The sequence below is a fragment of the Puma concolor genome, chromosome A1 (genome assembly GCF_028749965.1).
Source record: "Puma concolor isolate L17-30 chromosome A1, mPumCon1.1.hap2, whole genome shotgun sequence".
NCBI lineage: Eukaryota > Metazoa > Chordata > Mammalia > Carnivora > Felidae > Puma > Puma concolor.
This window is the reverse complement of record NC_141667.1, coordinates 17,334,722-17,362,192: the sequence shown is the minus strand read 5'-3', so window position 1 is coordinate 17,362,192 and position 27,471 is coordinate 17,334,722. Positions and strand designations below refer to the sequence as shown.

At 35.4% G+C, this 27,471-nt stretch overlaps 1 long non-coding RNA gene across 2 annotated transcripts in view; it reads right to left on the bottom strand.

The window, feature by feature from the left end:
• LOC147584039 (uncharacterized) overlaps positions 1 to 26,756 on the bottom strand; it is a 39,251-nt gene extending 12,495 nt beyond the window's left edge. Inside the window, exons 1-3 of one of the 2 annotated variants that reach the window (XR_015255105.1) lie at positions 26,666 to 26,756; positions 11,097 to 11,271; positions 6,437 to 6,611 (exon numbers count right to left, since the gene is read on the bottom strand). This is a non-coding gene — a long non-coding RNA (uncharacterized LOC147584039). Of the gene's footprint in view, positions 1 to 6,436; positions 6,612 to 11,096; positions 11,272 to 26,665 lie in introns of those variants that run through there. The other variant, XR_015255104.1, reaches the window with a different exon arrangement.
• Between the last annotated feature and the right edge of the window lie 715 nt (positions 26,757 to 27,471).

Genomic DNA, 27,471 nt, shown 5'->3' with positions numbered 1-27,471 from the left:
TTTAAAAACAAGGAATAATAGTTAATTTGTTCTTTGGGGGAAACAAGATTTTTACCCCTTTTGGAATTTAAAATTTTCTACAAATAATATTTTCTCCAGCCATGTAGTCTGTAATTCATTTTTTGAATTTTCTTTCTTACTCTCTTGCACAGACTCATCTGTATACAAATATGCATTTTCCTCATGTTTCAGGGAAGGGCTATTATGTAGACATTACCATATTGATTTTTTTTTTCTTTAGACCTGAACTATCAGTATGATTCTTAGTTTATTGCCAATATCTTTTTCTAAGTATCACCTTGGTCTTACTAGTTTTTTCTACTTATGTAGAATAAAAATTCAATGCCCAATCAATTGTATTGTTAAAAGGGCTTAGGAGACAGACATTTAGATATCCAAATTTTAACTTCATTGGAAATAGATTTTTATCAAGGATAGTTAGTGACTCCATTCCATATGATGCTAAAAATTAATTAAGAAAAATTAGGTTCGAGTGCCTAGATGGCTCAGTCGGTTAAGCGCCTGATTTCGGCTCAGGTCGTGATCTCAAGGTTGGTTAATTTGAGTCCCGCCTCAGGCCCTGTGCTGACAGCTCAACTAATAAGATAACTAACTTCTATTTATCCTTCTTATAGTAGTTCAAATAAAACTCTTAAAAAAGCCTAACCTGACTCTTCTTACTGAATTCAGTGACCAGGATATTTTCCCTGCCTTTGCCCCTTTATAATACGTGTAATAATTACTCTATAATGTAATCTAATAATTCTATACTCATAGCTAATATATCTAATCTCCCTCCAACTTTTTTACCAGTTACTTAAAATTGTCTTTTACAGATTTTTAAAGAACAGCACAATTTCCTACTTCACATTTGGTCAGTAGTTCATTATATCCTTGTCTCTCTCTCTTTATAATCTTTTATTTATTTATTTTGAGAGAGAGAGAGAGAGAGAGAGAGAGAGAGAGAGAGAGCATGAGCAGAGGATGGGCAGAGAGAAAGAGGCAGACAGAGAGAATCCCAAGTGGGGTTCCATCTCAGAAACCGTGAGATCATGACCTGAGCCCAGATCAAGAGTCAGACAGAAACTTAACCAACTGAGTCATCCTGCACCCCATCCTTTTGTCTCCTTAAGAATATTTTAAGCAATATTGACTTCATGAGAGCTCAGATCAGTTGTTATTATTGAGTAGGATATTCTACATCCTGAATTTGTTTGATCGTTTCCTGTTAGTGTTAAGTAACTTGCCCCTATCTTGCCTGGTTTGCAACCTTACTGGATGTTAGGTTCACAGGCTTCATTACTTTATGTTAAACAATTTTGCAAGAATATTTCGTAAGTGATGTATTATTTACCATATCAGAGAGCACATGCCGGGTTGTCCCATTATTACTGATGCTAAGTTACATCTGTCGCTCAGATATAGTAAACTTAAAATTTTCTTTTGCAATTTCTAAGTCATCGGTAGGATAATGCTTGGGCTTTATGCCATCATCTGTGCTTATTCACTGCATTTTTGAAGTCACCATATCTACTTCATAATTAAGCCATCTGAATTAAAATTAAATGAAAATAACTGGTTTCATAGGGCAGCATTCATTGTTAGGGCTCTTTCACTCACCCAACAGCTATAGCCAAACTCTACTGTTAGGCTAAATGAAGGCTTTTTGAGAAAATAGGGGAGATATCAAAGGCTCCAAAAAGGATCTCTAAAAAGTAGGGCAGCTGGAAGGTGTTGTCTTGGAGACTCTAATTGGGTCAGGGCTTCACCATGACTAAGGCTCTCTCATGTCTGTTGCCATATGGGAGCAACATCATTCTGTCCTACTGTTGGACAATTTAATTTTCTTCTTAAGAGGGGAAGATAATCAAATCAGATAATCAAATCAGAGGGGAAGGATGCCTTCTTTTCCTTTCTTAGCCTCACTATTAAACCTATAAAGAATGAATCTGGTTGATTTGTCTTGGGCCTGCCATGGCTACAGAGATTTGCTCAGCCTTGGTCGTGTAGGAGTGAATGGCAGTGGCACTGGGTCAGGCTGAGAATCATGAGTCTCTGGCCATTGTTAGAAACCGGGCAAGGAATTATTATGAACTGGAAAGTTACCTCAATTTGGGTCTACCAGAAGTTGTAAAGAATGTCATTTTATATGGCTATAAAATTCAAAAAGGGAAGAAAGTTTAATCATGAAAACAATATATTTTTTTTTAACCAGAGCTTGAGCTCAATTATGTCTTTTGTATCTTTTAATATACTGAGAAATGCTTTTTCCTCAAGTAATAAGTGATTAACTACTAAAAAGACTTCAGGGACTGGTTCAACTCATATAAATGGACATATGGATTCACTAAATGAAACTTAGTTTATTGTGGGAAATAGCTATCATTAGAAATAAAGCTTATTGGGTAATATATCTTACAATTTTAGATATGATTTTATAAATTATACCAATTTGTATCTTTATCTCATTAATCCAACGAGTAACCTACTCTTATGGTCACTGAATTAATCATGTACAACCTAACATTAATATATCTAGTCAGTGACCATTGGCCAATGAAAGAAAAACAAAAACAAACAAAAAATTCTAGCATATATTCTCTGAAGTTCCTTATGAAAATAAATTATCTCCAGAAAATGATATAGAAAAGAGGTGACAAAATAAAACATATATGTATTTTTTCTAATGTGACAAAATCAAAGTAATTCTTAACTATTTTATCATTTATTTCAATACTATTAGTAATTACAAATGTATTTGAAAATTCTTAAGAAAGATGCACTATTATAAATTACTGAAATAACATGTGTCAATTTAGTTGGTAGAATATGTTTGCTTCACCAAGTAATTTTGAAAATATTTGTTTTCTTAAAAAGATTGGCAGAACAAAAAAAATAACAATTAAATTTTTTGAATCGAACATTTTAATTATAGAAGCAAATAAAACTAGCTTCTAAACTATAGCCTGCTCTACTATAATGCCTGTTTTGAAATGTGAATTTGTTCCAACAGGATGGATATCTTTGAGGACAATTAGAGCATAATGTCGAGATGGGTTTGCTCATATGAGATTTTGACCTAAGGAAATATTAGGTGAATACAGAAAAATGCACCCTGTTGAATCAGGCACACAGGAACACACAGAATGCATGGTGTGTGTGTATATGGGTACAACTCAGATATCTACCAGCTGCCTCAGTTAACTATGTGTCCTGACCTATGTCCATCTATATTGGGGAATACAATAATCTCATTACAGAAAATCTCCCTTCCACTATGTCATAACTCACAAGCTGTAACTGCTCCACGATCCACTTCTATAAGGAAATTTCAGGGTGAAGTGCCATAATTACTGTAGTATTTATTTAACTATTTACTATGTGTAAAACTGTGTTACCATTTTTAGTTTTAGGTTTTTTTAAATGTTTATTTATTTTTGAGAGAGAAAGAGAGACAGAGTGTGTGGGGGGAGGGGCAGAGAGAGAGAGAAACACACACACAGAATCCGAAGCAGGCTCCAGGTTCTGAGCTGTAGGTACAGAGCCCAACGTGGGGCTTGAACTCAAGAACCTTGAGATCATGACCTGAGCAGAAGTCAGATGCTTAAGTGAATGAGCCACCTAGGCACCACTAAAAGGTGTTACCATTTTTAGCTAGGTTCCTATCTTTTTCCCCCTCCATCTTTCACTGATAAAGTTTGCGTGTTATGCTGTATCTGCATGATTTTTATTGCATATGTGCATGGCCGGCTGATTTTAGAACTGAATGCATTGCATTAGAGCAGGACAGATAGTGTATGGGTTTTTAGGAAACGTCCTGGCCAGAGCAACAGAATGATCAAAACAATTTCTGAGGAGTTTTAATAATTGAATGTTGCCATACATAATTTGATTTTATGTAATGTTTGAAATTAATTATAATGAAGTTTGTAAAGATAGTAATTTGAAATTTCACATAGGCCTATCTCGAGTCTACTTATGTAAATATTCATGCTATATTAGAACTAATTTCCATAAAACATGTTATTTATGGATATTAATTATAAACTAAATATGGTATTGTTAAATGGTAGGATATTTTTAATGATGTTATTTCATTTAAAAGTGTTTAATGTTACATTTGGGTAGTAATTGTGGAATGATTTATAAAATGTTCCGTATTACCTTTGAAAAGAGAAAATAAATAAACATCATCAAGAAGAAAATAATAACATGTATGCTTATGTAATTTATACAATATAAGTAATTTTATTTGAAAATTAAAATAGCAATTTAAATATATTTACTTATATTTACCTGAATATATTTAGGTAAAGGTTCAATTTCATGTCAAAGTTTCATATCAAAACATCTGATAATCTGCATTACGTTTTTCATAACCAAGAGCTTTTAGAAGAGTTAATTAACTTTTTTCAACCTCACATTTTTCATTAAAAAATACAAGGTATAAAATTTTAGTGTGACATTAATAAGAACATTTATATGAAATAGAACTAACTGCCATGCTTACCATAAAACATGCATAAACTATGTTCTTTTCTCCCTCTCCCTCTTTCTCATTTTGAAACCACATATTAATTGTGAATATTTTTAAACAAGAATCAAGCTACAGCTCTTGATGAATTATCATAAAGAGGGCCAGGAAAGAGACTGGTAGTAGATAAAAAACATTTGGATAGAAAATAAAAATAACAGTTAAATGTCTAAAATTCATACTAATATCTGCACCTATAACATAATTTACACCTAGAACTTAATATGTACAGAATGGTTGAATTTATTTTTACAGTCTTATTCAGGTTTCTGACATCTTATTAAAATTTTGATTTGCCTTCCTAAGCATCTGGTCCTTAAGTAAGGATATGGCACCAGCTTCCTCTTTTTGGAGATTCCTGAGTGCTTCATCTGTCAAAATGATTGGAAGGCACTAATAGCATTTCATAGATGGGGGCCAACAATGCCAGATGTCCTGCAATCCTACACTGCCTCCCCCAATCAAATGTCCCAGTGTATATCCACATGGTGATAATCTGTAACTATTTAGTCAAGCAACAAAATCTTTATATGTAGATACTTTCAGAGGATTTAATATAAATTAAAATTTTCAAGAATATAACCACTATATAAACTAAAGGAAAAATATACCCTGCTCATTCCAGAAACTTCCAAGAGTTTTCAACATTTGCTAAATTGTGTAGCAATGGGAATCCTATTTATGTTATTTGAGTCATCAGTAGAGTACTGTAGCAAGCTGTATTAGACATCTGTACCTTGTCACATCCAGGATAATTGTAATATTTAAATATATAATGATTTAGTCCACATTAATAGAAAAGGTGTCCACAAAATTCATTTGAGTATTTCAACTTGAGCATTATAGTATAACCAGAAATGTACAGTTCCCAACGTACCTACCATTTTTTGTATTAAAATAATAAAAATAATAATGTAGAGACTATTTAATAAAGTTGATACATATGCATATATGTATGTTGCACATATATACACATGTATATAATGCAATAATATATCATGCTATTAATATAATAATATATATTTAATTTTTGAAATCTATAAGCATAGTTTGGAAACAAAGTAGTGCCATATTACTGCTAGAATGTCTGTAGCACGTTTTAATATTTTAATCACAATGGGAAGAAAGGCACCAGACATTTTAATCCCTCTTTGTAATTAAAGTTGCAAAGAGCAAATATTCTTATTTGGGTTAGGAAAAGTAAGTGATACACTTTTAATTTGAATGAGATATCCTGAAAGTCTCCTGAAATTAATTAGGGTTTTCTCAGAGGCCTTCTAGAATGCATGTATCTTAACAAGGTCCCCAGCCCTGCAGGCACTTAGAGAATTCTGGCTTAAAAAAAAAAAAAAAAAAAAGACTCCCTCCTTGTCCAAACTTTAGTCAGGAACCTGTGGGTTCTCTTTCCAATTCTAGTTTTAGCAAAGAATAATGGTTAGCCAATTGATCTAGAATCCCCTCACCCCTGATATTTAATCACTTTGGCCTGTCTTTAGCAAAAATGCATTTTGACAAGAATTCCCCTACCTCTGACATCTCATCAACTACTCTTTGGCCAAACATTCCCAGCTGTCTTTGGTGTATTTGGGATTGAGTTCAGTGTGTCCCCTTTGTTGCAATAGCCTCTCCAATATTGCAATAGTCCTGAATAAAGGCTTCCTTTCTGTTTCTAACAAGTGTCAGTTGTAAACTTTTCTTTTTAAGAAAATTCAGTCATCTTTCCATGGGGAGAAGAGTCAAGTCAACAAAATGTAAAGTATTTCAAACCATAAAAACCCTGGAAAGGATTATCACACAGGGTATAAAATGCAGAAGGTAGATTTGGCATGTGAATAAAAACGTGCGATTTAAAACCGAATGAAGAACAGTTATGTTCCCAGATCTCTTACCATTACTGAACAGCTTGTTAATGACTCTTCTTTTAGCATAGCAGAGGGTGGGAGATTTATTTTGTAGAGAGGCTTGTAAGATATTACTCATATGTTTGCTTGTATGCTTTTCTTCAGCAGGGTTCACGGATTAGAAATAGGTAGAAATCACACAGTGGACTTCACTCAGTGAAAAGGTTGGCAACTTGCTGGTGAAAAAATAAATAAATAAAGGTGTGAAAGAGGAGAGGTCAGAGATCAGCAAACCTTTTAAGTGAAGGGCCAGGTTGTAAATAGTTTCAGTTTGTGAGCCATACAGTCTCTAACAAGTACTCAATTCCAACCTTGAGTGCAAAAGCAGCCATAGGTGATATGTAGATGTGGGCTGGTTTCCAGTAAAACTTTTAGAGTTTATTTATTTATTTTGAGACAGAAAGAGAGTGTGTGCACAGGAGGGGCAAAGAGAGAGGGAGAGAGGGAATCCCAAGCAGGCCCCATACTGTCAGTGCAAGCCAAACCAGGGCCAGGAACGGTGAGATCATCAAGAAATCAAGAGTCGGACGCTTAACCGACTGAGCCACCCAGGCAGCCCGGAACTTTATTTTAAAAATAGCTGGTGGTGGGGGCGCCTGGGTGGCGCAGTCGCTTAAGCGTCCGACTTCAGCCAGGTCACGATCTCGCGGTCCGTGAGTTCGAGCCCCGCGTCGGGCTCTGGGCTGATGGCTCAGAGCCTGGAGCCTGTTTCCGATTCTGTGTCTCCCTCTCTCTCTGCCCCTCCCCCGTTCATGCTCTGTCTCTCTCTATCCCAAAAATAAATAAACGTTGAAAAAAAAAAAATTTAAAAATAGCTGGTGGGTTAGAGTTGGCCAAAGAGAGGTAGTCAGCCAATTCTTGTTTTAGTTTACTGACAATAGAGTGTTTAAATTATTCAGCCATAGAGTCCCCCATATTGATTCCCAAATTATGACTGCATATAAGAATCCTAAGAGGAGCAGTTGTAAAGTCGTAATGTCCAGTACCAAGTTTCAGAAATACTGGTATAATCTTAGTTGAGGCCAGGTCACCAGAACGTTAAAAATCTCCCCCAGGTGATTCTAATGTGAAGCAAGTGTTGAGAACAGCCATAGGCATTTGATGCTCATAAGGATTAAGTATCCACAGGGGGCCTCTCATGGAATGGGAGAAGGCAAAGGTGCCAATGGTTTGGAAATCTTAATGATATAGGAGAGTAGCTGCAGGGGAACTGTTAATACATGATAAGGGGATAAGAGATTGGTAAGAGATGTGTGTGCTTAAATTAGTGACTTCAAAGGAACAGCACGTTTTGTAATTATTATTTCAGGGACTCGGTAGGCAGCCTCTAAAATTTCCCCATTGATCCATACATTTTAATATTTATACCCTTGAGGAAAACCCTACCCTTGAGTCCTGGTTGAATTTATTAGCTCACTTCTTTCGTATACACTATGACAGAAGCAAGGGGATGTCCCTTCCAGGATTAAGTTGCACAAAGACTGGCTTCCATCTTCGGAGCTCTCTCTCTGTTTCACTCTCTCTCTCATTCTAGGAGAAGCTGGCTGCCATGTTGAGAAATGCTATGTGGAAAAGCCCACATGTCAAAGAACTAATGTCACCAGTTAGCAGCCAGCAAGGAGTTATATCCTACCGAAAACCACATGAGTGAGCTTGGAAATTGATCCTTCTAGTATGTGCCATTGGATAATGGCAGACCTCACCAACCTCCCGACTTTCCGCTTATGGGAGACCCTTAATTAGAGGATCTAACTAATTATTGTTAAATTTCTTCACCTAGAGAAACTATGGCATAATGAATGTGTGTGTGTGTGTGTGTGTGTGTGTGTGTGTGTGTGTGTGTTTAATGTTTATTTATTTATTTGGAGAGTGAGGTGGCAAGGAGAGAGAGGGAGGGAAAGAGAGAAGCCCAAGCCAGTTCCACGCTGTCAGTATGGGAGCCTAATGCAGGGCTAGATCTCATGACTGTGAGATCATGACCTGAGTTGAAATTGAGTTGCTCACTCAACCGACTGAGCCATCCAGACACCCAGAATGTTTGTTGTTTTAACCCAGTAAGTTTTGCTGTAATAAGCTAAGGAGCAACAGGTATCTAATAAAATGGGTGATCTGGAGAAAGGAAGACTTAAGCAGAGAGAAGATAAAAGTCAGTAGGTTATAAATATCATTCAGTGAAACTGAAATGCTTGTAGTTGGGGGGAAAGAGCTGTAAGTCTTATTGCTAACAATTTGGTTAACATGGCTCATAATCCAGGGGTCATATGCTTACATGTGCCTCAGAGAATAGATGAGTTTATTCCTGGGTATAGGATTAAAAGTTTCCAAAAAGCACGGGGACCAAATAAGATAAGGACCTCACCCTTGAACTCTGATATCCAAGGCATGGGGCGGATGAAGAGCTCATGATAGGGCACAAACAAGTTCATGGTGGAACAATTTGTGAAATATGGAGAGAATGCAGGACAGCTTTCATGACCGACTGAGTGATTAATTGGTTGATTTGGAGGGGTGTCAGTGGTATTTCGTCTTATTTCTATGAGTGCATAGAAAATGTTTTCTGTCTTTCCTCCTGGATTTCCTGCAATATAGTTAAGGTGAATTGATTTCAGAAAGTATACTGAGAAAGCTTTAATGGTATTATTAAGTTGGTAGAGAAAATAACTGATGTTATAAACTCAGGTTTTCAGCCAACTCTTAGCACTTTCAGAATGATTCCAGAAAAACCTTGAATAAATTGGATATTTGTATTAATTTTATGCCCTTTTATTGTGACTTTATAATAAATGAGAATTTTTTGGTAAATATTGGAAGTTAATATTCTATAGTTGGTAAAACCAATTTGAAACACCCAGACAGCAAGCCCATATAAAACTACATAACACCACAGACTACAGCAAAAGAATAACTTAATGAACTTAGAAGACAAACTATGCACTTTGCGCCAAGCTTATTAAGGAAGATACAATTTCAATACCAATGAAATAAACTCCCACAAATTGATTTTTCTTTGTGTGCACTCATCAGTGTAAATACAATTAAATTATAAAGTCTGTACTTGTTCAGGAACGACATTTTCTGTTCATATTCATGCTATGTGGGTGCTTTGGCTTTTGATACTTTGTTATATAAAAACCTTGAACAGTGACAACAAAAATCCAACAAGTATAAGTTTGTAAAGCCTGTAAGTATCCTCACAACACGGATGGACCTAAATGGTATTATGCTAAGTGAAATAAGTCAGACAGGGAGAGAAAAAAAAGCATATTATTTTATTATATGTGGAATCTAAAACAAACAAACAAAAAACAGAAAATGGTCTTATAAATACAGAGAAGAAACTGGTGGTTGCTAGAGGGAAGGGGGTGTGTGGGGATGGGTGAAATAAGTGAAGGAGATTTAGAAGTACAAACCTCCAGTTATAAGATAAAAAAGTCACAGGGATGAAAAGTACAACATAAAGAATACAGCCAATAATATTGTTAGGACTTTGCGTGGTGATGGATGATAATTACATTTACCTTGATAAGCAGTGAATCATGTACGCAATTATGGAATTGCTGTGTTATATACCTCAAACTAATGTAACGTTGTATGTCAGCTATACTTCAATAATAAAAAATAATACAATGAAATGTTACAAATTTAAAAACACCTATGCATTTCCTTTAACAACTAACATTACAGTTTTCATCAAATGAGAATGTCATGAATATCTTTTTGAAATAAATTATCATTATTACGAGACTTAAACTTTTAAATTAGCACATTCTGTAATTTAAATAATAGGATCATTTTTCCTCATTACAATAGTATGAAATACAAGAAAATCCAAAGTTGTGTTTTTTTTTTAATTTCAAAGAGTAAATTCACCTAAAAGTACTACTTTTTAAGGGCTGAAGAGCTTCCAAGTACGATACAAGTTTATAAATTACCTAATTCAATAATTTAAACTTTACAAAAATCTCCTAGATTACTGTTAGGATCTCTGACTTTCTGATAAGAACACTGATTCGGTGATTATCATCTTGCCCCATATAATGCAGTCAGAGTTACGATTTGGAATTTCACTTTTGCTGACACCAAATTTGATTAATTTACCAAATAATCAGCTGAGTTAAGCTCCATGTAACCGAATACTCAATAACGGATGTTTTCAACAATCTCCATTTGGCTGAGAAGGGAGAAAAAGGGTCCCCTAGACCTGCCCCAGGTAAACATAGACATTCTAGAATGTGGTGAATGTGAGAACATTTAACTTTGAATCTAAAACAAATATTCAGTTTGGGGTTTTTGTTTGTTCGTTTATTTTTCGGTTTTGTTGTTGTTGTTTTGTTTCATTTTGTTTCAAGTTTCTATAACATAGGAATCAACATAAGGAAAACACTATTCCACTCCCCTCCCCCCCGGTTACAGAAGGACGGAAGATATGTTCAGCTGCACAAGTCAAGAAGAATGAGCAAGGTGATTACGTTGCAGGATATGGTCTCCAGATAAAGCAGCCGCATGAGCCGGGGTTGGAAGTGAGGGATTGGAAAGTTACAGCCAATGAACAATTTTCCAGGGACCTTGATGGAATTGAGCATTAATGTATTTTGAAAATCTCTGTGATGATTCTAATGTGCAAGAAAGGCTAAGAACTCCTTTGAATAATATAGACCGACCTTTTTATTTCCTCTCTTCCCTCAGGGGTGTATATGCAAACACTCCAGGTCAGATATGAAGTTTTCATGACTATCAGACATCCGGACTCTTTACTCTTTTCCTTGGCCACCTTCCAAATGGTGTCTTTTCTCATGCTCTCATATGACTGCTCTGGATCCAGCCATCACAGCATCTCTTCCAAGAAGGAAGAATAGTAAATAAATATACTGCAGAGGAATAGAACAGACCTCTTCTTTTAAAACTTCTCAGAATTTACACATTTCTACTTCATGGGCCAAAAATTAGTCATATGTGTCATGCCTAGTGTCAGTAAAGGATTGGGAATATAGTATTTACTCCCGGTGATCATGTATCCCACTAAAAATTACAAGTCTCTTTTTTACTGGTGAAGAAAGAATAATGGATATTAGAGGTAATCAGCACTCTCTGCAAAAATTAGTACACATTCCATCATAAATGTTACAGGAAATGAGGCACCAGGCAGTTTAAAACAATTTTTTTACATTTATTTATTTTTGAGAGACAGAGATAGAGCACAAGTGGGGGAGGGGCAGAGAGAGAAGGAGACAGAGAATCCAAAGCAGGATCAGGCTCTGAGCTGCCAGCACAGAACCCCACATGGGCCTCGAACTCACAAACCATGAGATCATGACCTGAGCTGAAGTCGGATGCCTAACCTACCGAACAACCCAGGTGCCCCCAGACAGTTTTAATAGATTAAAATTACTGTCTTTTTCCCCCTTTGGGGAAATGCTGGAAATTTTGTTATGGAATTAAAACGATTACATCATAGCCCACAAAAACATAATTGTGGAAAAGAGCTTTTGTTTATTTATATTCAAACACACAAAATAGATTTTTTTCTTTCTGATTAGTCCAGCCAAATGGAGGGACCATTTATTTGTAAGTTACTTTGTCATCAAGTTTACATTTTTCCTTCATAAGAATAGAGTTTTGTTTAACACAAAAATCCTTGTAATAATTAAGCATAACTAAAAACTTATGCTATATCCTTACAAATTCTCAACTATATTTATATCAGTAATTGATAACCCTGGTCAACTTCAAAAATACTTTTCTGGTCTCACTACCTGCCTCATTTACATAGTATTAGGAAAATCCCAGAGTCAGGCATTTCCAGCATACCTCTAGAGCTGTGATCACTAATTGCTGGATGTGCTAATAGAAAAATATTTTTGTAAGCCATGCCATATTAAAGTGAACGTTTAATGTACAACTTAACATACATTTTAATATGACACGGATTGCAGGCTGTGAAAGTTCAAATTGCAGGTTGCATTGAACCTTTTATTTTCCTAACTTTGCCTCATTATAGACAAGGATGCAGCCCCAAGATCCAAGAATTCCATAAAGATCAACATTGACATTTGCTGTCTGGCGTCTCGTTAGCTTTGCCCCAACAACACACATATCAAGAGGTACAGAAATTGAACGAAGCCTATCATTACTGTATTGTTACAATCAGCTTCTAGCTTGTTTATAGTAAGGCACCACATTTGGAGGGGATAGGGAAGAACCATGTGGGTAAATTTTCACCATACAGAATGCTTCTCCCCATTAGGGATTCTATGGTGATCTCCCCAAATCCCTGATGGGAGTTGGGGAAGGGATGCTAAGTCTTATGTAGTTTAGAGGGAAAGAAAGAACTTTAAACTCACCCCCCTCATCTGAGTCAAAGAGAGACTACGTAAGTATTAGCAATTTTGAGGGAGAGCATGCTAGGCAGCTAGTAGCAGCCTAAATAAACTTGTCTTTTAGGAGCATCCCTGTTTCAGCACATCACATATTTCTTGCATTGATTGCTTGTACATGTGTTACACACCTAGGGTTATGTTCTTGGGTTATATTAGTAAGAGTTGTATATCTAAAGGAAAGTGCGATATTCTCATTAAATGTGAGAGGACTACTTTTGACATTAATATAAACAAGCAAATTTCTTCCTTCTAATACTTTCAATCAGGTTATTGGAACTCAATGATATCCTTGGAATATGATTTTCCAGAAATTACTTATGACCACCAGATAGCAAAAATTTGAAATTAAAACAAATTTCTGTTTAAAAGCTTGATTTGTTTATGTAATTAGACTAATTATTTTATTATGAAATCAAGGTGTCACACAGTAAAGAGTCAAGAAATATGCTATGGTAAAAAATTAAATTATGACCACAAAGGCCCTAGTATATTGATCCCACAAGCGTTTTCCATTTCTACAGCTATGTTCATCAAAAACAACAGCAAAAGCCAGAACACAAATGCTTGATGCTTGTCTTAAAGCCAAAAATAATACAGAAAAATTAACTTCCACTTGAGAGGTATTTAAAAATTGTTTAATCTATGACCCAATTTGAATCTCATTGTCTTGAGAAGTACAATATGTCTCCACGAGGAATCATCCCTATCACCTAAAAATTAGCTGTAAATGATAGACTGTGTCTGCTTACCCTGCTGGAAGAACACAGAAGTTATCCCAAAGATTTAATTAGATATGGACATTTTAAAAACTACATATTTTTATTTATTTATTTATTTAATTTATAGATTTTTTAAAGTTTATTCTATTTATTTATTTTGAAAGAGACAGAAACAATGTAAGTGGGGGAAGGGCCTGAGAGAGAGTGGGAGAGAGAGAATCCCAAGCAGGCTCTGCACTGCCAGCCCTGAGCCTGAGGTGGGGCTTGAACTCATGAAACCATGAGATCATGACCTAAGCCAAATGAGTCAGATGCTTAACTGACTGAGCTACCCAGGCGTCCCCATATTTTGATTTTTAAATATATAAGCAATATAATTCTGTATTTTGACAAGTGATTTGATAAACTAGGTTAAGTGATAGTTACTAAACAGTGATGTTGGTAAACTAGTGCTCCAAATAACAAACAAAGTCTGGATATAGTGTTTCCTGATCCAAGGTGTAAATCCTCTGACCATGGTTGCTTTCAAGCTATTAACACACCATTCTCCTGAATGTGAAGTTAGGGATGTTGTCAGCAGAATGATTAAGTGTGCCCAATCTTTAAATAAGAGGATTCAGCAATGCAAAGCTTCTGAGGCATGAATAAACCTGGGATTTTTGTTCAGCAAAAGAGTCACTGGGCTGAATGAACAAGATGAATCAGCTAACAAAGCAATTTTAGCCAATGATAAGAAGGAGTTTGCAAGCATCCTTTTGAAATTCAGCTTTAAATTCTTTTGGCTAGTGCTCTTGCTTTTATTTTCCCTTGAACTTGTTTTTATAGGCTCTGGAGGTAGGTAATTAAGTCACTAATTGATGCATTTTACTATTCTAATATGAAATTTTGGTACTTAAAATTCCCATGTTATTATAAATTCAGCTTTGGCCAATGCATTTAATATATTACATTTTAATGCTTATTTAATCCAAAACAATGCCAGTGTCCTATTGGATTTCTTCTTTAACGTGTGCATTATTTAGAAATACGTTATTTAATTTCCAAATATGTAGATATTTTCTCAGTGTCTTCTTATTTTTTCTATTTTAAGAAAAATAAGATAGAGAATACTCTTAGCATGATTTTAGGTTGTTTAAGGTTTGTTTTATGGCTCAGAATGTGATTTATCTTGAAAATTTTTCTGTGTTTACTTTAAAATAATATTTACTATGCTATTGTTAGGTGGATTAATATATTCATTTTAATGAGTAAATTTTTGAGAGTTTGTCCAAATCTGTTTACTTACTGGTATTTGTCCTATACTTTTATCAATTATTGGTGAAATGTGTTGAATTTTTCTACTACAATTGTAATTTTCTCTATTTCTTGTTTCATGCTCAGCAGGTCTTTCTTATTTTGTTTTGAATATTGTTATTAGTTGCATACATATTTAGAATCATAGTGACTTGACCACTTATCAATCATAAAATAAATCCTTTTTCATCTTTTTACCTTGCTTTATATTTTGAAATTATGCTTCGTAGGGGTGACTTAGAGGCTCAGTCAGTTAAGTGTCTTGATTCTTGATTTCAGCTCGGTCATGATCTCCAGTATTGACCCCACATCGGGCTTCATTGAGCATAGAGCCTGCTTAAGATTCTCTCTCTCTCTCTCTCTCTCTCTCTCTCTCTCTCTCTCTCTCTCCTCTGCCCCTCTCCCCTGCTCATGCCTCTCTCTCTAAAATAAAATAATAAAATAAAATGAAATGTAAAATAAAATAAAATGAAATGTTTTTTTATATACAACCTATAGTTGGTTGTCACTTTGTTTTAATACAATTTGGCAATTTCTGTCTTTAAATTGCTGCACTTGTATTGTTAGTTTTTCACATACTTATCCATATGGTTGTGAAGTCTTCCTCTTGGCCCCTCTGGCCAACTTATTAGACTTTTAAGTTTTAGCAAGTACCTTTACCCCATGTGATTGATTAGCTAAACCTTTCATTGTATATCTACAGATCATACATTTTTTTCCTAGAAATAGTTGAAACCAAATCTTATACAACCTCCTCTGGGGCGACCTCTCATGTGCACAGCCTCCAAGCACCACAGGTAATGTCTGTAGCTGGCACCACTGATTTTGCATGCAATCAAGAAGTGTTATAAAACACTGTGCTCCCCTTTTACTGACTAACAGCCCTAATGTTCCTTTAAAAAAATTGGGGCCAGGCAAAAAATTGAAAACAATAAAACCTTTGGGGCCAGGGAGAAACCTGAGAGTTGGTTTTTGAACAAGAGTCTGCTTTCTTCCCAGGTGGCTGGCCTCCTGAATAAACTCCTCTTTCTTTCCAATCACAACTTGTGTCTTGATTACTAGCTTTCAGAGCAACCAGCAGCCAGTCTAGCTTGGGGTTTTTTTTTAGCAATGATTGGATTAAAATCTTCCATCTTGTTAGATGTTCTCTTTATTTCTTATCTATTTTTTCTTTTTGTTCCTTTCTTCCTTGTGTTTGTATTATATCTTTATAATTCTATTTACTCTACTACTATCTTATTATTCATGCCTTTTTTTAAAAAAATGTATTGTATCTGGGGATTACAATATACAATTTACAATATACAATTTACAATATACAATTTAACTTAGTTAACCTTTTGGTATCAAAATAAACTCATCTCCATATGTATTACAATTCATTATGAGTAGAAGGTTTTCAATGAAAAGAAAAGTTAGGTTTATAATACTAGATCATTGTTTAAAAATCCCTCAGGTGCCTCTCAATCTTGATTTTTCAAGATACTTTCTTTTTTCAACTATTTATCTAGAAAACTTAAACAGAAAAGTATGTCAAAAAGGGGGGAACATACACGTTTGGCAGAAAAGTAGCAAATTGACATGGAAAATTAGATTTTAATTATAAAGATTATAGCTGGAATAAAACATTGAAAAAAGAATGGAAAGTGTAGCATATTTGAATCAATAAATTGCTAACCAAATTCTTCAGTTTCATCCCTTTCATAAAAACTTAAAGACACATATATGCTCACATGAATATTCCTACTCTTTTTTTTTTTAATTACAGTTCCCTTTGTTTCAATTTCCATTTGAATGCTGGTTTCTGTCATTAGGTATTACAGCTTCTTAGTTCCTATGAAGTTTATTTGTTCTGAGTTCTTCATCTAATACTACCCTTTTGTTTTTTAATTTTGCATGCTTAACAAGCGGTTAGTAAGAGTGGAGGATAAGTTAATCAAAGAATATAGGAAAATTGATTCTTGTATATAGTATCCTTTTTAAACGAAGGGATGTTTTAAGAGAAAGGCATGCAAGAAAGAAAAGTAAGGTGATCTCTTAAAGTTTGTGCGTGTGGTTTCTGATATAAAGAGTGTGTATTATCCTTTGCTATTCTTGCTGCTGGGGGAAAACATGTTTATTGAAATCGACTGCATTTTAAGAAGCTTGTCATATTCTCTAAGAATAAATACCAAACTTCTCTGTCCACAGTTTAATTTAAATACAGAAAAAATGAAATCCCTTGAATCTGTTTCTATTGCACCATTGGTATGAAAAACGTGTGACTAACCAATTTTAAATAGACCTACTTCAAGGAGAAAAGAAAAACAAAGAGTAACATATTATTTTTTTAATGTATGTATTGACTTCAATAGCAGGAAAATAGATTTCATAGATTAAGAATCTAAACACATCCTTCATAACAAAGGGATTTTCAAAAAGGATATTTGAACGGAACCTGAAATGTTATCAATTTAAACAAATCCAATCCAAAGCATCATTTTAGAGCTTAAAGAGCTAAACATGCTTCAGAATTGGTCCTTAACAAAACAGCAGAGACAAAGTTGTCTTTTCCCTACCTCTTTCTTTTTCAGCTTGTCTTTTTCCTTTTTTTAAGTTTATTGATTAATTTTGAGAGAGACAGAGACAGCAGAGAAGTAGGAAAGGAACAGAAAAAGAGGGGTAGAGAGAGAAGAATCCCAAGCAGACTCCGCACAGCCAGCACAGAACCCAGTGCGGTGCTCAAACCCACAAAGCTGTGAGATCATGACCTACGCCAAATACCAAGAGTTGGACATGTAACCGACTGAGCCACCTAGGCATTCCTTCCTTTTACTTTTTCTCCCCTATCTCAAAAAACCCTCCTGCAATGTGTCCATTCTGGAAACAAAACTGCTTCTTTCAAGCACTATCTTGGGCACTATATCCCTACTGTATACATGAATCCAGTTTTTCCTAAACGTGGACTAAAGATTTCCATTCTTGAAAAGCTAATTCCACATCAATAATCCTTGAAGAATTAAAAAGAATTCAATCAGATACAACCTCTACATCAGCAAAATATTTCAAGGTGGAAGGGAGCACTGGCGCTGGGTTTGTGCTCACTTAATAACATTATTAATGATGTGGATGAATGAACAAATATTATGAAAAGGAAATTCATAGGTATTAAATATGTAGAGTATGCAGAAACAAATAGGCTGGAAGGTGATGTCTGCAAAATGACCTAGAGAGGTTAAAAAAGTTAATAACTGCCCAATATTCTTCTAGTTTTCAATAAACTACATCACTTAACTGGTAAAAAATAGTCAAGAAATATGCAGCACTGATAGCTAAGCCAAAAGGTGAAGAGAAGAAATTATATAATGCTGCATTTTTGTATAGTACAGTATCTTATGAACATTTCTAAAGTTTTAATTCACGCATGAAACAAACCAAACCAAAAACCAAAAACAGTAGTTCAATTGTTCTTCACTGAGAAGATAAATTATTTATGTGGAAGCATATTCAAACTCACATAAATAACATGGGTAATCTCTTTATTGGGAAGTTATTCATAGCATTTAAGTAACTTGGGATCTTAGGAACTCATTAATTTTCATCAATAATTGATAATCAAGATTCAGTATATAAAAAATCATGATCTAATATTGAAAGGTGAACCATTTTAACCTTCATATTGCTTTTCACCTTGGCTGTGGGTTGGAATTCATTCTCAGTCTCTATAGTTTATTTTGAAACATTTTCATGTGAAGGTCATACAAATATTTTATTATTCCTAATTTGGGGAAAGTTGTTAACTTATTACATCATTCATTGCTTAATTTCCTTTGGTGATCCAATGTAAATAATTTTTTCTATATTCTTGCTATTTTAAAAATTCAGAGCGTATATACATATATATATATATATGTACGCAGTCACATACTCAATATCTATGAAAGAACTTAACTTCGAAAATAAACAAATTAGAATCTTCTTAGGTTACATAATATAATATCTATGGCATTCCTACTTTTACCATGACTCAAGTTAATATCATTTCATTGTCATTCATTAGATTTCACACGTAAAAAGAAACATCATGTGCTGCATGATAAAATAGAAATGAAACCAAATACAGTGTTTTAGGAAATTACAAAAAAGTTTTATTTTACCTTAGGGGACATATAATAAAATCTCTCTCCCTTAGTATTTTGCTCACTATCTAGCAAAATTGAATGGAATCTACAAGCATTTTTAACAAGGTTACTTCCGAATTTTGCAGCATATCACAATCAGGTATTTACTCAGGCCACTGTTCACATTCTAGGCTTCTATAAATAAGGTGGAAAAAATTTCAAAATGATGACACTTTCCTGCCTAGACAAATTTTCATGCAAAATACTCAGTTTCCTCTTTCTTGATAACAGAATAGTAAAGAATTCACCTTGTAGATTCAATTTTTGTTAGCATTTCTACTTCTACTATAATTAGGTTTTGAGTAATTCCTAGGTATAACCTTTATGTTTAATAATTTAATTTAAATGCACTGATAAAGCAAATAAAAGTACTAACAAAGTAACTCTCTGTTATCCGCTTATATAAAAGTCCTAAAAATTCAAGATTTCCTTGATTTCCGCCATGGTAGCACATCAGTACGTTTTTTGTGAGTAAACCTTTCTCTTCCTCTACATTAAAAATAGCAATTTTTACTTCCCCATTTAATAGTCTGTGAACTATTTCAGTTTTTTTTTTTTTATGCACAGATGATGAATAGAAGCAATGTGTAGTGTTTCGGTTCCATCTATTTTCAAATCTATTAAAATTCCATCAATCTGGGATCTAACAGTTCTCAGACCCGTGATTAATTTTGAAGGAAACAACAACCAACTCCTATATGATTATTTAGAGCCCACATTGTCTTACCCCTTCTTCAGTTTTAATGGAGCTACCAATGGTTTTGGCAAAGTTTGTGGTTCACTATTCCTTTAATTCAACATATTTCTTGAAATGGTAAGATATCATGTTATGTAGGGTATAGTCTCTTGTGGCCCTGTTTAGAAGTGAATTCTGACACAAGCAACTCTCAAAGATGCCCTAAGCGCTCCTCTGACCTCAGGATACAAGCAGCGAGTTGCAAGGGCCTGCTAACTTTGAGAGTACTTCCTTAACCGAGTTTACATGATTTTGGTGTTAGAGAAATCAATACAAACAAAAGTCAACAGAGTAATACTTAAACTGTAGAGCTCTTACAAAAAACAAAACAAAACAAAACAAAACAAAACAAAACAAAACCATACGTTCCATGCTTTTTCTCATTTCCAATGCTACCTGACATGACCTAGTCCTCTTGGACACTTCCTCCAGACAGGAGGCCTACCAAGTATACATCCTGAGTATAGAGGGGAGCTGTAGTATAATCAATGTTCTGGCACTTTCTCTTACCTTTTCCAATGATGCACCCATAGTCGTGGTGAAGTTGTATCTGACCTTTTCTGAAACTTAAAAATGCCAATTGGTGAACAAAATTCTATTCAATGGTCTCTCCTACAACTCTTATTCTTCTAATTCTAAATTCATAGCAAGCACTGTGAAACATCCTGGAATATTTCCCCTGCATTTTGTATCCGATTTCTATGTACCCTGTGTAAACGGAATGAAAAAGTTGAGGATGGTAAAAATAGTATTTATCATACAAGATGTGGAGTAACAATTCAACATAATACAGTGGCTTTTATCTCTGCCTGACCACCATCTCATCAATCTCTAAGGCTCAGTTCAAAATCAGTTCTCTGAAGCATTCATTGGCCCTCAGCATCCTTTATTTCTGCCATAATTCTAGAACTATCCAGAATTATGTTTTTGTCAGCTTTGGTTTGCTTGTTTTCCTGTTGTCCTCCACAATAAATTTGGAACATGTGGTTGGTAAGGTTCATGTATTGTTTTTTTCTGTATATTCAAGACTACATCAGATTCTGATTAGATATTCGATATATTTCCATGAATGTGTAGTTAATCATATGCTACACAGCAGATTTTAAAGAGTTTAAGTCTCAATGCTTTTGAATTCTAGGGAAAGAAATTCAAAGAAAGAGAAAGACGTGAGTCATTTTAGGAGCTGGTGTACAAAGACTGAAATGTGAATTTTGAAATTTTGAGTATCAAGTCAAACATGTATTTTTTTCAAAGCAATTAAACTGGGCTTTTAATGATATTGCTTAGACATTCCAGACAAAATGCGTAGCAATGGAACTAATTCTTATAAAATGACTTTGAAATCCCTAAACTCAAATATAATCTCATGGAGTCATTATTTGTGATAAAGAATTAATATGTTTTATACCTTCATTATAAAAAATAGTGGGAGAGGGAGGAGAAAAAAAGCTTTATTATGAGTTACAAAATTTAAAACCTAAATTGATCATTTTTATTATTTCAAGAAATTTTCCCCCAGAGCTATTTTAGCAGCAACATCAAAGTCGGGAACCTAGGTTCCTGTAAACAAAAGAGTTTACAGGAGTTTAATTGTATCGCACTATCCCTTTTTCCTCTGTCTCTTAATTTTCTCAGTAGTTTCTAAGGAGTGAAAACCATTCCCCATGGAGAGGAGAGTTCCATGGAGGTCTGATGATGGTAATGATCTTTGTGAAACAGAGGCAAGTACTGTCCGCCAAGCTGTTTCTAATGAGGTGTCTGGGGAAAATCGGGTGGCCTTCTGTTGCGTCTCCTGTACCTAGCTGGCGTTATCTTTGTTTGGGGGAGATGTTCTGTCTTCTGCATATAATCATGGGGCTGTTGGAAGAATCTCTTCTCTGGGCGTCCTGCTGTGGCACAGAGCACTTCTTTTTTTTTTTTTTTTTTTTTTTTTTAATTCCTTTTTCCTTTCTTCTTTCCTCTTTTGAAGATATTGATGCCTCTGTGTTCACATGGTCAGTGACAACAGTACAGCCTTCAAGTTTGGCCACTTATGTCAATCTCATCAATGTTTCCATTATACGTGCATTTTAAGCTCATTACTGCTACGGGTTTATTCTAATTTAAATACAAAATAAATAATCTTAGCAATGGCTAGAGGTTTTATACTCACAGATGACAGAAATATGCATCTGGACACACTTTGGGGCACATAGGACATTTGGGGATATAATTGATAATATGAATTGACGTGTTATTTTGCATATGCTACGCTGTCCACGTTAATATAGCCTGGGATATATTTATACGGCTCCTTGGTTTGAGATTACTAGTTAAGAAAGTAGAAATGACCCTGAGGTAGAAGCAAAGAGTGGCATTATATGGTGGGAAATTAGTCTCTCGTCTCAATACCATCATTTTCTTCCTCAGATGAAGTGTCGTTTTTGTCATCAGTAAAATGTCAATTTTTCGCCATGCAGCTGAAGCCAATACTATAAATATCAAAGGACAAAATGATGGAGTATATATTTTTTAGCAGGATAGCCATGCAAGCCTGGACTTCTGACCTCTTGACTATTATAGTAAAGACAGATTAACAATTTTATTTAAGCTACCGTATTTATCGCAATGCACAAGTCTCTACCTTGCTCAGCTCCAAAGGGCACCATTTTCATATAATTCATTCCCAAAGGTAAATCCATAAGTATACTCCCTCTAACAAATGGCGTATAACATATGGGACGGAGAAGAAACACTTAGGAAGGATGGGGAAATGATCATCTAAATGTCTATGTTTATGCATTGCACTTTAGCTGTCACAAGCAGCAACGAACTCATTATAATTATAGGTTTTTAATTTAGAGAAATGATTTTTAATAAAATCATGGAGTGATGTTACACAGTAGAGTCTATATTAGTAGAGTCTCTAAATAGTAGAGTTCACTGGGAAAGTGGACAGTAGCCACCAGAAAATATGGTAAACATGGTAACCAATGGTCAAGGGAAGATGACAAATAGAATGGGAAAAAATAAAATTAACGTTGACTCTTTCGAAATATAGAGATAAAATCATACGAGTAACCTTTAAAGCAAAAATACCACTAATGTGATATGAAATGACATATGTAGATATTTTACAGGTTCTATAGTTCCTGTTAAAGAATTGGAAATATTTCATTCTACTTCTTTGTGTACAAGAACACATACTATGTTATAAAATAAATGCATATAGAGCGAAATGGGTCTGTGCAGACAGGAAATGTAGATGAAGAGAGAGATTGTAGAAAGCATTTTGTACTGGTCCCAAGGCCCGTTAGTATGTCTTTACATACTATATATATTTGTGTATATATAAAGGCCATGAGCCTGAAACACCTATAAGGATATGGGGCATTGTGATAGGCATAGTCAGGTATGTTAACAATGACAACAACAACAACAAAACGTGTCATGAGAACCCTTACGTAATATAAGGTCCACAAAGTCTCCTTGCAGTTCTGTGTTCCACAAAGTTGGATTTTGAAAAGCTGAGGCAGTCTGAGAGCTCTTCACCAAAATATTCTTCCCTTCTTCCTGTGTAAACAGCTTGCTAAAATTTCCACACAACTGAGTCCTAGTTAATATGCACCACTTCCAGGGCTGGACCATAAACCCCCTCCCTGATCCTCCTCTTCTTGCCACATTTGTCAGTTCAAAATGGAGAACTCCACAACCCTATGGGCGGCTCCAGCTGGAATAAAGGAGTAGGCCACTTTTCTGAATTACTGGGTAGAGAAAGTCAACCACTGACAGGAATGATTTCATTTGAATGTTGCCAGTGAGAAACAAATTTTAACAATTAATCTACTTTAACCTTGAGAATTGTCAAAACATTTAATGTCACCCACGCATTTCCAGGAGACTAATAAATAACTCTCCATTTTTCCCTCTTCAAATTCAGATTGAACTGAGATATAGGTATGGAAGTAAAACAGACAGTGGTAAAATGTTCCCTCATTTATGGATAAAGCTATTTCAAGGGGTGTGGTTTAGCATTCAGACTTGATCTCATGGGCTTCTAGAGACATAGGGGTAAGTGATCCTTACTCTAGTCCTGAAGTTCAATTTTAGTTCTGAGCACACATACACACTTCAAGGAGGATTACAGAGCCTGCAGGGGCTGGGATCATTCATAAGGCCTGCTGTTATACCTAAACTCACTGACCCATGCTGTATCTGTTAGTCAAATTGCATCTGGTATAATTGTGATAAATGAAATGCACCAGCCTTAGATAAGCTAGTCCCTGACACATGCGTAGACAAGACTTAGAGAAGAATGGCTTAAGGTGTGAGTGTCAAGGCGCACTTTGTTGTCAAGGTGTGGAGCTTCCTGAGTTGTGAGGTGACCTTCACTTCTTCAGAAGTTATGATCTGCACTGGGGGCTCTGGGTACCCTGCCGTTTTAGGCATGTTCATTGGTTTGTCATGAATTTGAATGCACGCTCTTTCTTCTGTAAGTATTAATGTTTTTTCTTATGTTTTTTAATGTTTATTTTTGAGAGAGAGAGACAGAGAAACACAGAGAGAGAGAGACAGAATGTGAGCAGGGGAGGGGCAGAGAGAGAAAGAGAGAGGGAGACACAGAATCTGAAACAGGCTCCAGGTTCTGAGCTGTCAGCCCAGAGCCCGAGGCAGGGGGCTCGAATTTGGAAATGGCGAGAACGTGACCTGAGCCAAAGATGGATGCTTAACCGACTGAGTCACCCAGGCACCCCTCTTTCTGTAAGTTTTAGTAGCTAGGTTGTATTTGATTTTCCCAGGTGATTTGCCCACTCATGTGCTTATGGAAGGTACTCTGGTCTTCCTATAAATTTGAACGTACTATTGACGTTAGTAAGAACAAAGGACACGCACAAGCGAGATAGATTGCTGTGCCTTGCATGAAAAGCAAATGAAACTTAAAGTCCTTTTGCAAGTAAGCTTTTGTTCGGTTTGGTTTCTTAGAACTCCCTGAAATGCTATGATAATTACAGTGGTGTAGTGAGAGTTTCTACTGTTTGCTAAAGCTATCCATGCACAGTGATTTTGCAGAACACTGAAGTAAGTAATGCGGATACTGAGTAATAAAATGATGAAATTGCTACTGCTTTGTATGATGTTTGAATCCCTTTGTCCATTTCTTGGTAGACTGTTCTTAAATAATATGCTGCTACCATTCCCACAAACTGAATTTTTTTAGTTTAAATAGAAGCTGGTTGACATGAGTTGAAATATCTTTGCTACATTAATTGTTTATTTTTTTCCTTGTAATTGAAAGAGTAAAATTAACAGACACACACACGCACACACACACACACACACACTTGCACACACATGCACACATACTCAGAGCTCTAAACAACGACAACAACAACAACAACAACAACAACAACAACAACAAACATACTGCCAGAGAAGTAGGAGGATTTGCTGTGGAATAAAAGCTGTAAATGGCACTGCATCCGAACTTTCTGCACAGCTCTGCAGATTTTTATGCATTATTCAATCCATTAAAAACCACCTTAGAACATAAAAGCAAACACAATAGAAACTAAATGAGATAGTCACAAAGAACATCAAAAATAGTAATTTAAGCTCCCATATGATAGCAAGCTTGTTCAGAGTCTAATTTTGGCTCTTTGGGTTCTCTTTAGAATCTAATTCATTTTACACATGCATATGTCTGTAGGGAGTGGGGGATAGAATTAATTCACCCAAACATTGGACTCCCACTCCTCTAATATTTCTTATGTTAACACACAAATCTGTTCTCTTCATTACTATTAGACCGCATTCAAATTACAACACAATTAGAGATCATTAACTCTCTCCTTTGTAATCAGCAATTTTCACAGGCCTCAAATAGACATGCACCTTTAATATATTCCTATTCATCTTACACTTTCATTTAGGAGAATGTCAAAACAACTTTTTTTTTTTACATTATTGCTATTTGTTTTAGTTTTTGCTCTTGCTCGCTGGCTGGTAGAAGATAATTATTTCTACTAAACGTCTCTTCCCTTCAATCATTCAAATAGCAATTCATTGCTATTTAAAATGAAAAGAAACGGAAGAAGAAAGAAAGAAAAACACCACTGTAAAAATCAGATACTTTGGTTCTACAACTTTTGTTTCATGCACAAAGAGGTTTATTTACGTATTCTAAAATATCATGCTGAGGAGGAAGACATCCTCACTTTTTATTATTTCGTCTGCATTTTAAAAGGAAATGTGTAGAGAACAGATTTTTCCTGAGGTATTATATTCATGAGCTTTAAAGAGGAAGAATATTCAGTATGCTAAACAATTGCTGTTTACAAAACCATGTTTTATTGATTAATTTACCTAAATTCAGTTAAAGTTTCTTTCAGCTTAATGTACTTGTAGATATAAAACTGTGTATTTATGTTTTGTGGTAATGTGTTTAATCTGGTGTTACAATTCTAGTGTCCAATAGGTTTTACTCAATTTCAATTTATTCGCTTTATGGTTTGCCAGAATGTGCTTATGGAAGGCACTCTGAGTCATGAAAATGAAATTCTAAGCAGGTTAGCACATAACTATTTTTTAATTTATAAGCTTCTCGAGTTTTACGGGACTGTGTTCTCTCTCTCTCAGTCACCCAGCTATAAGAACCCAGAGGGCCCTCGTTGTGGTGCATGGAAAGGCAGTTAAGGGAAAGATGACCCCTTTTTCTGTCTCTCACAGCGAACAGGCTCTGTCTGGCCTCTCGGTCACACAAATTCTCTCTTCTCTATTTTCCACAAGGCAGCCAGTGTACTGCTCCCCAAACACACACCTGGACATGTCAACCCCCTGCTTGGAGGAATGTAATCACTTTGAGTTGTCACGAGCAATTGTTTTGAACAGAATACAGATTCAAAAATAATCTGCTGAATATCGAAGGCCCCCAGGATAAAGTCCAAACTTTAATCTGTCTTCACTTACCGGTGTTCGGTGACCTTTTAGCTTCATTACTGATCATCACCCACTATCACTAAGGTGACATGAGGCCTCCTCCACAATATTTAGGAAGAGATGAGATCATTGCTTCAGCATTTAAATATCTCAGCTCCGAAGGGACACATGTCACTTCTACTCATATGTCATTGCCCAGTACAAGTCACATGACTGCCCAACTACAAGGCAGATGGGGGATGGAAGTCTCAAATACCAGGAAACAGCAGTACTATGTGTTATAGTGGCTGAAACACAACAGGAATTTCATAAAAATATTTAAGGAATAATCGAGATTCATTTGACTGCAAGAAGTAGACACAAAAACAGTTTGGCAAACAAGAGGGATTAACTAGTTTTTGTTGTTGTTGTTGTTGTTTTTCAAAATCTTAAGAAAGGCAGGGGCATTGCTTGGCTTTGTTTTTCACAGAGACAGTGACTTCTCATTTTTACACACTTTTTCTACCGATTTCCAATCTCTGCTGCCCCTGGACCTCTGTCTTATCTGTCAGACTGGCCTCTGCCACAGCTATATTACTGAAGACCTCTGGTTCCTGGTTTAGCCTCCCGGACCTAATAGGTCTGTGGGAGTTGGGATAATATGACTGATGCAACTTGAATGAAGAATGTTTCTTTGGACCAATCACCACATCCAGAAAGCAGAGATTAAGCATTTGTGATGTGACTAAAATCCTTATTACCTGGAGTCTGAGGCAGTTTCTGTCCTTCTAGAATGAGAAACTGAATATCCAAATAGGCGGTGGCCATCCTATATGTAAAAATAGAACACGGACCCA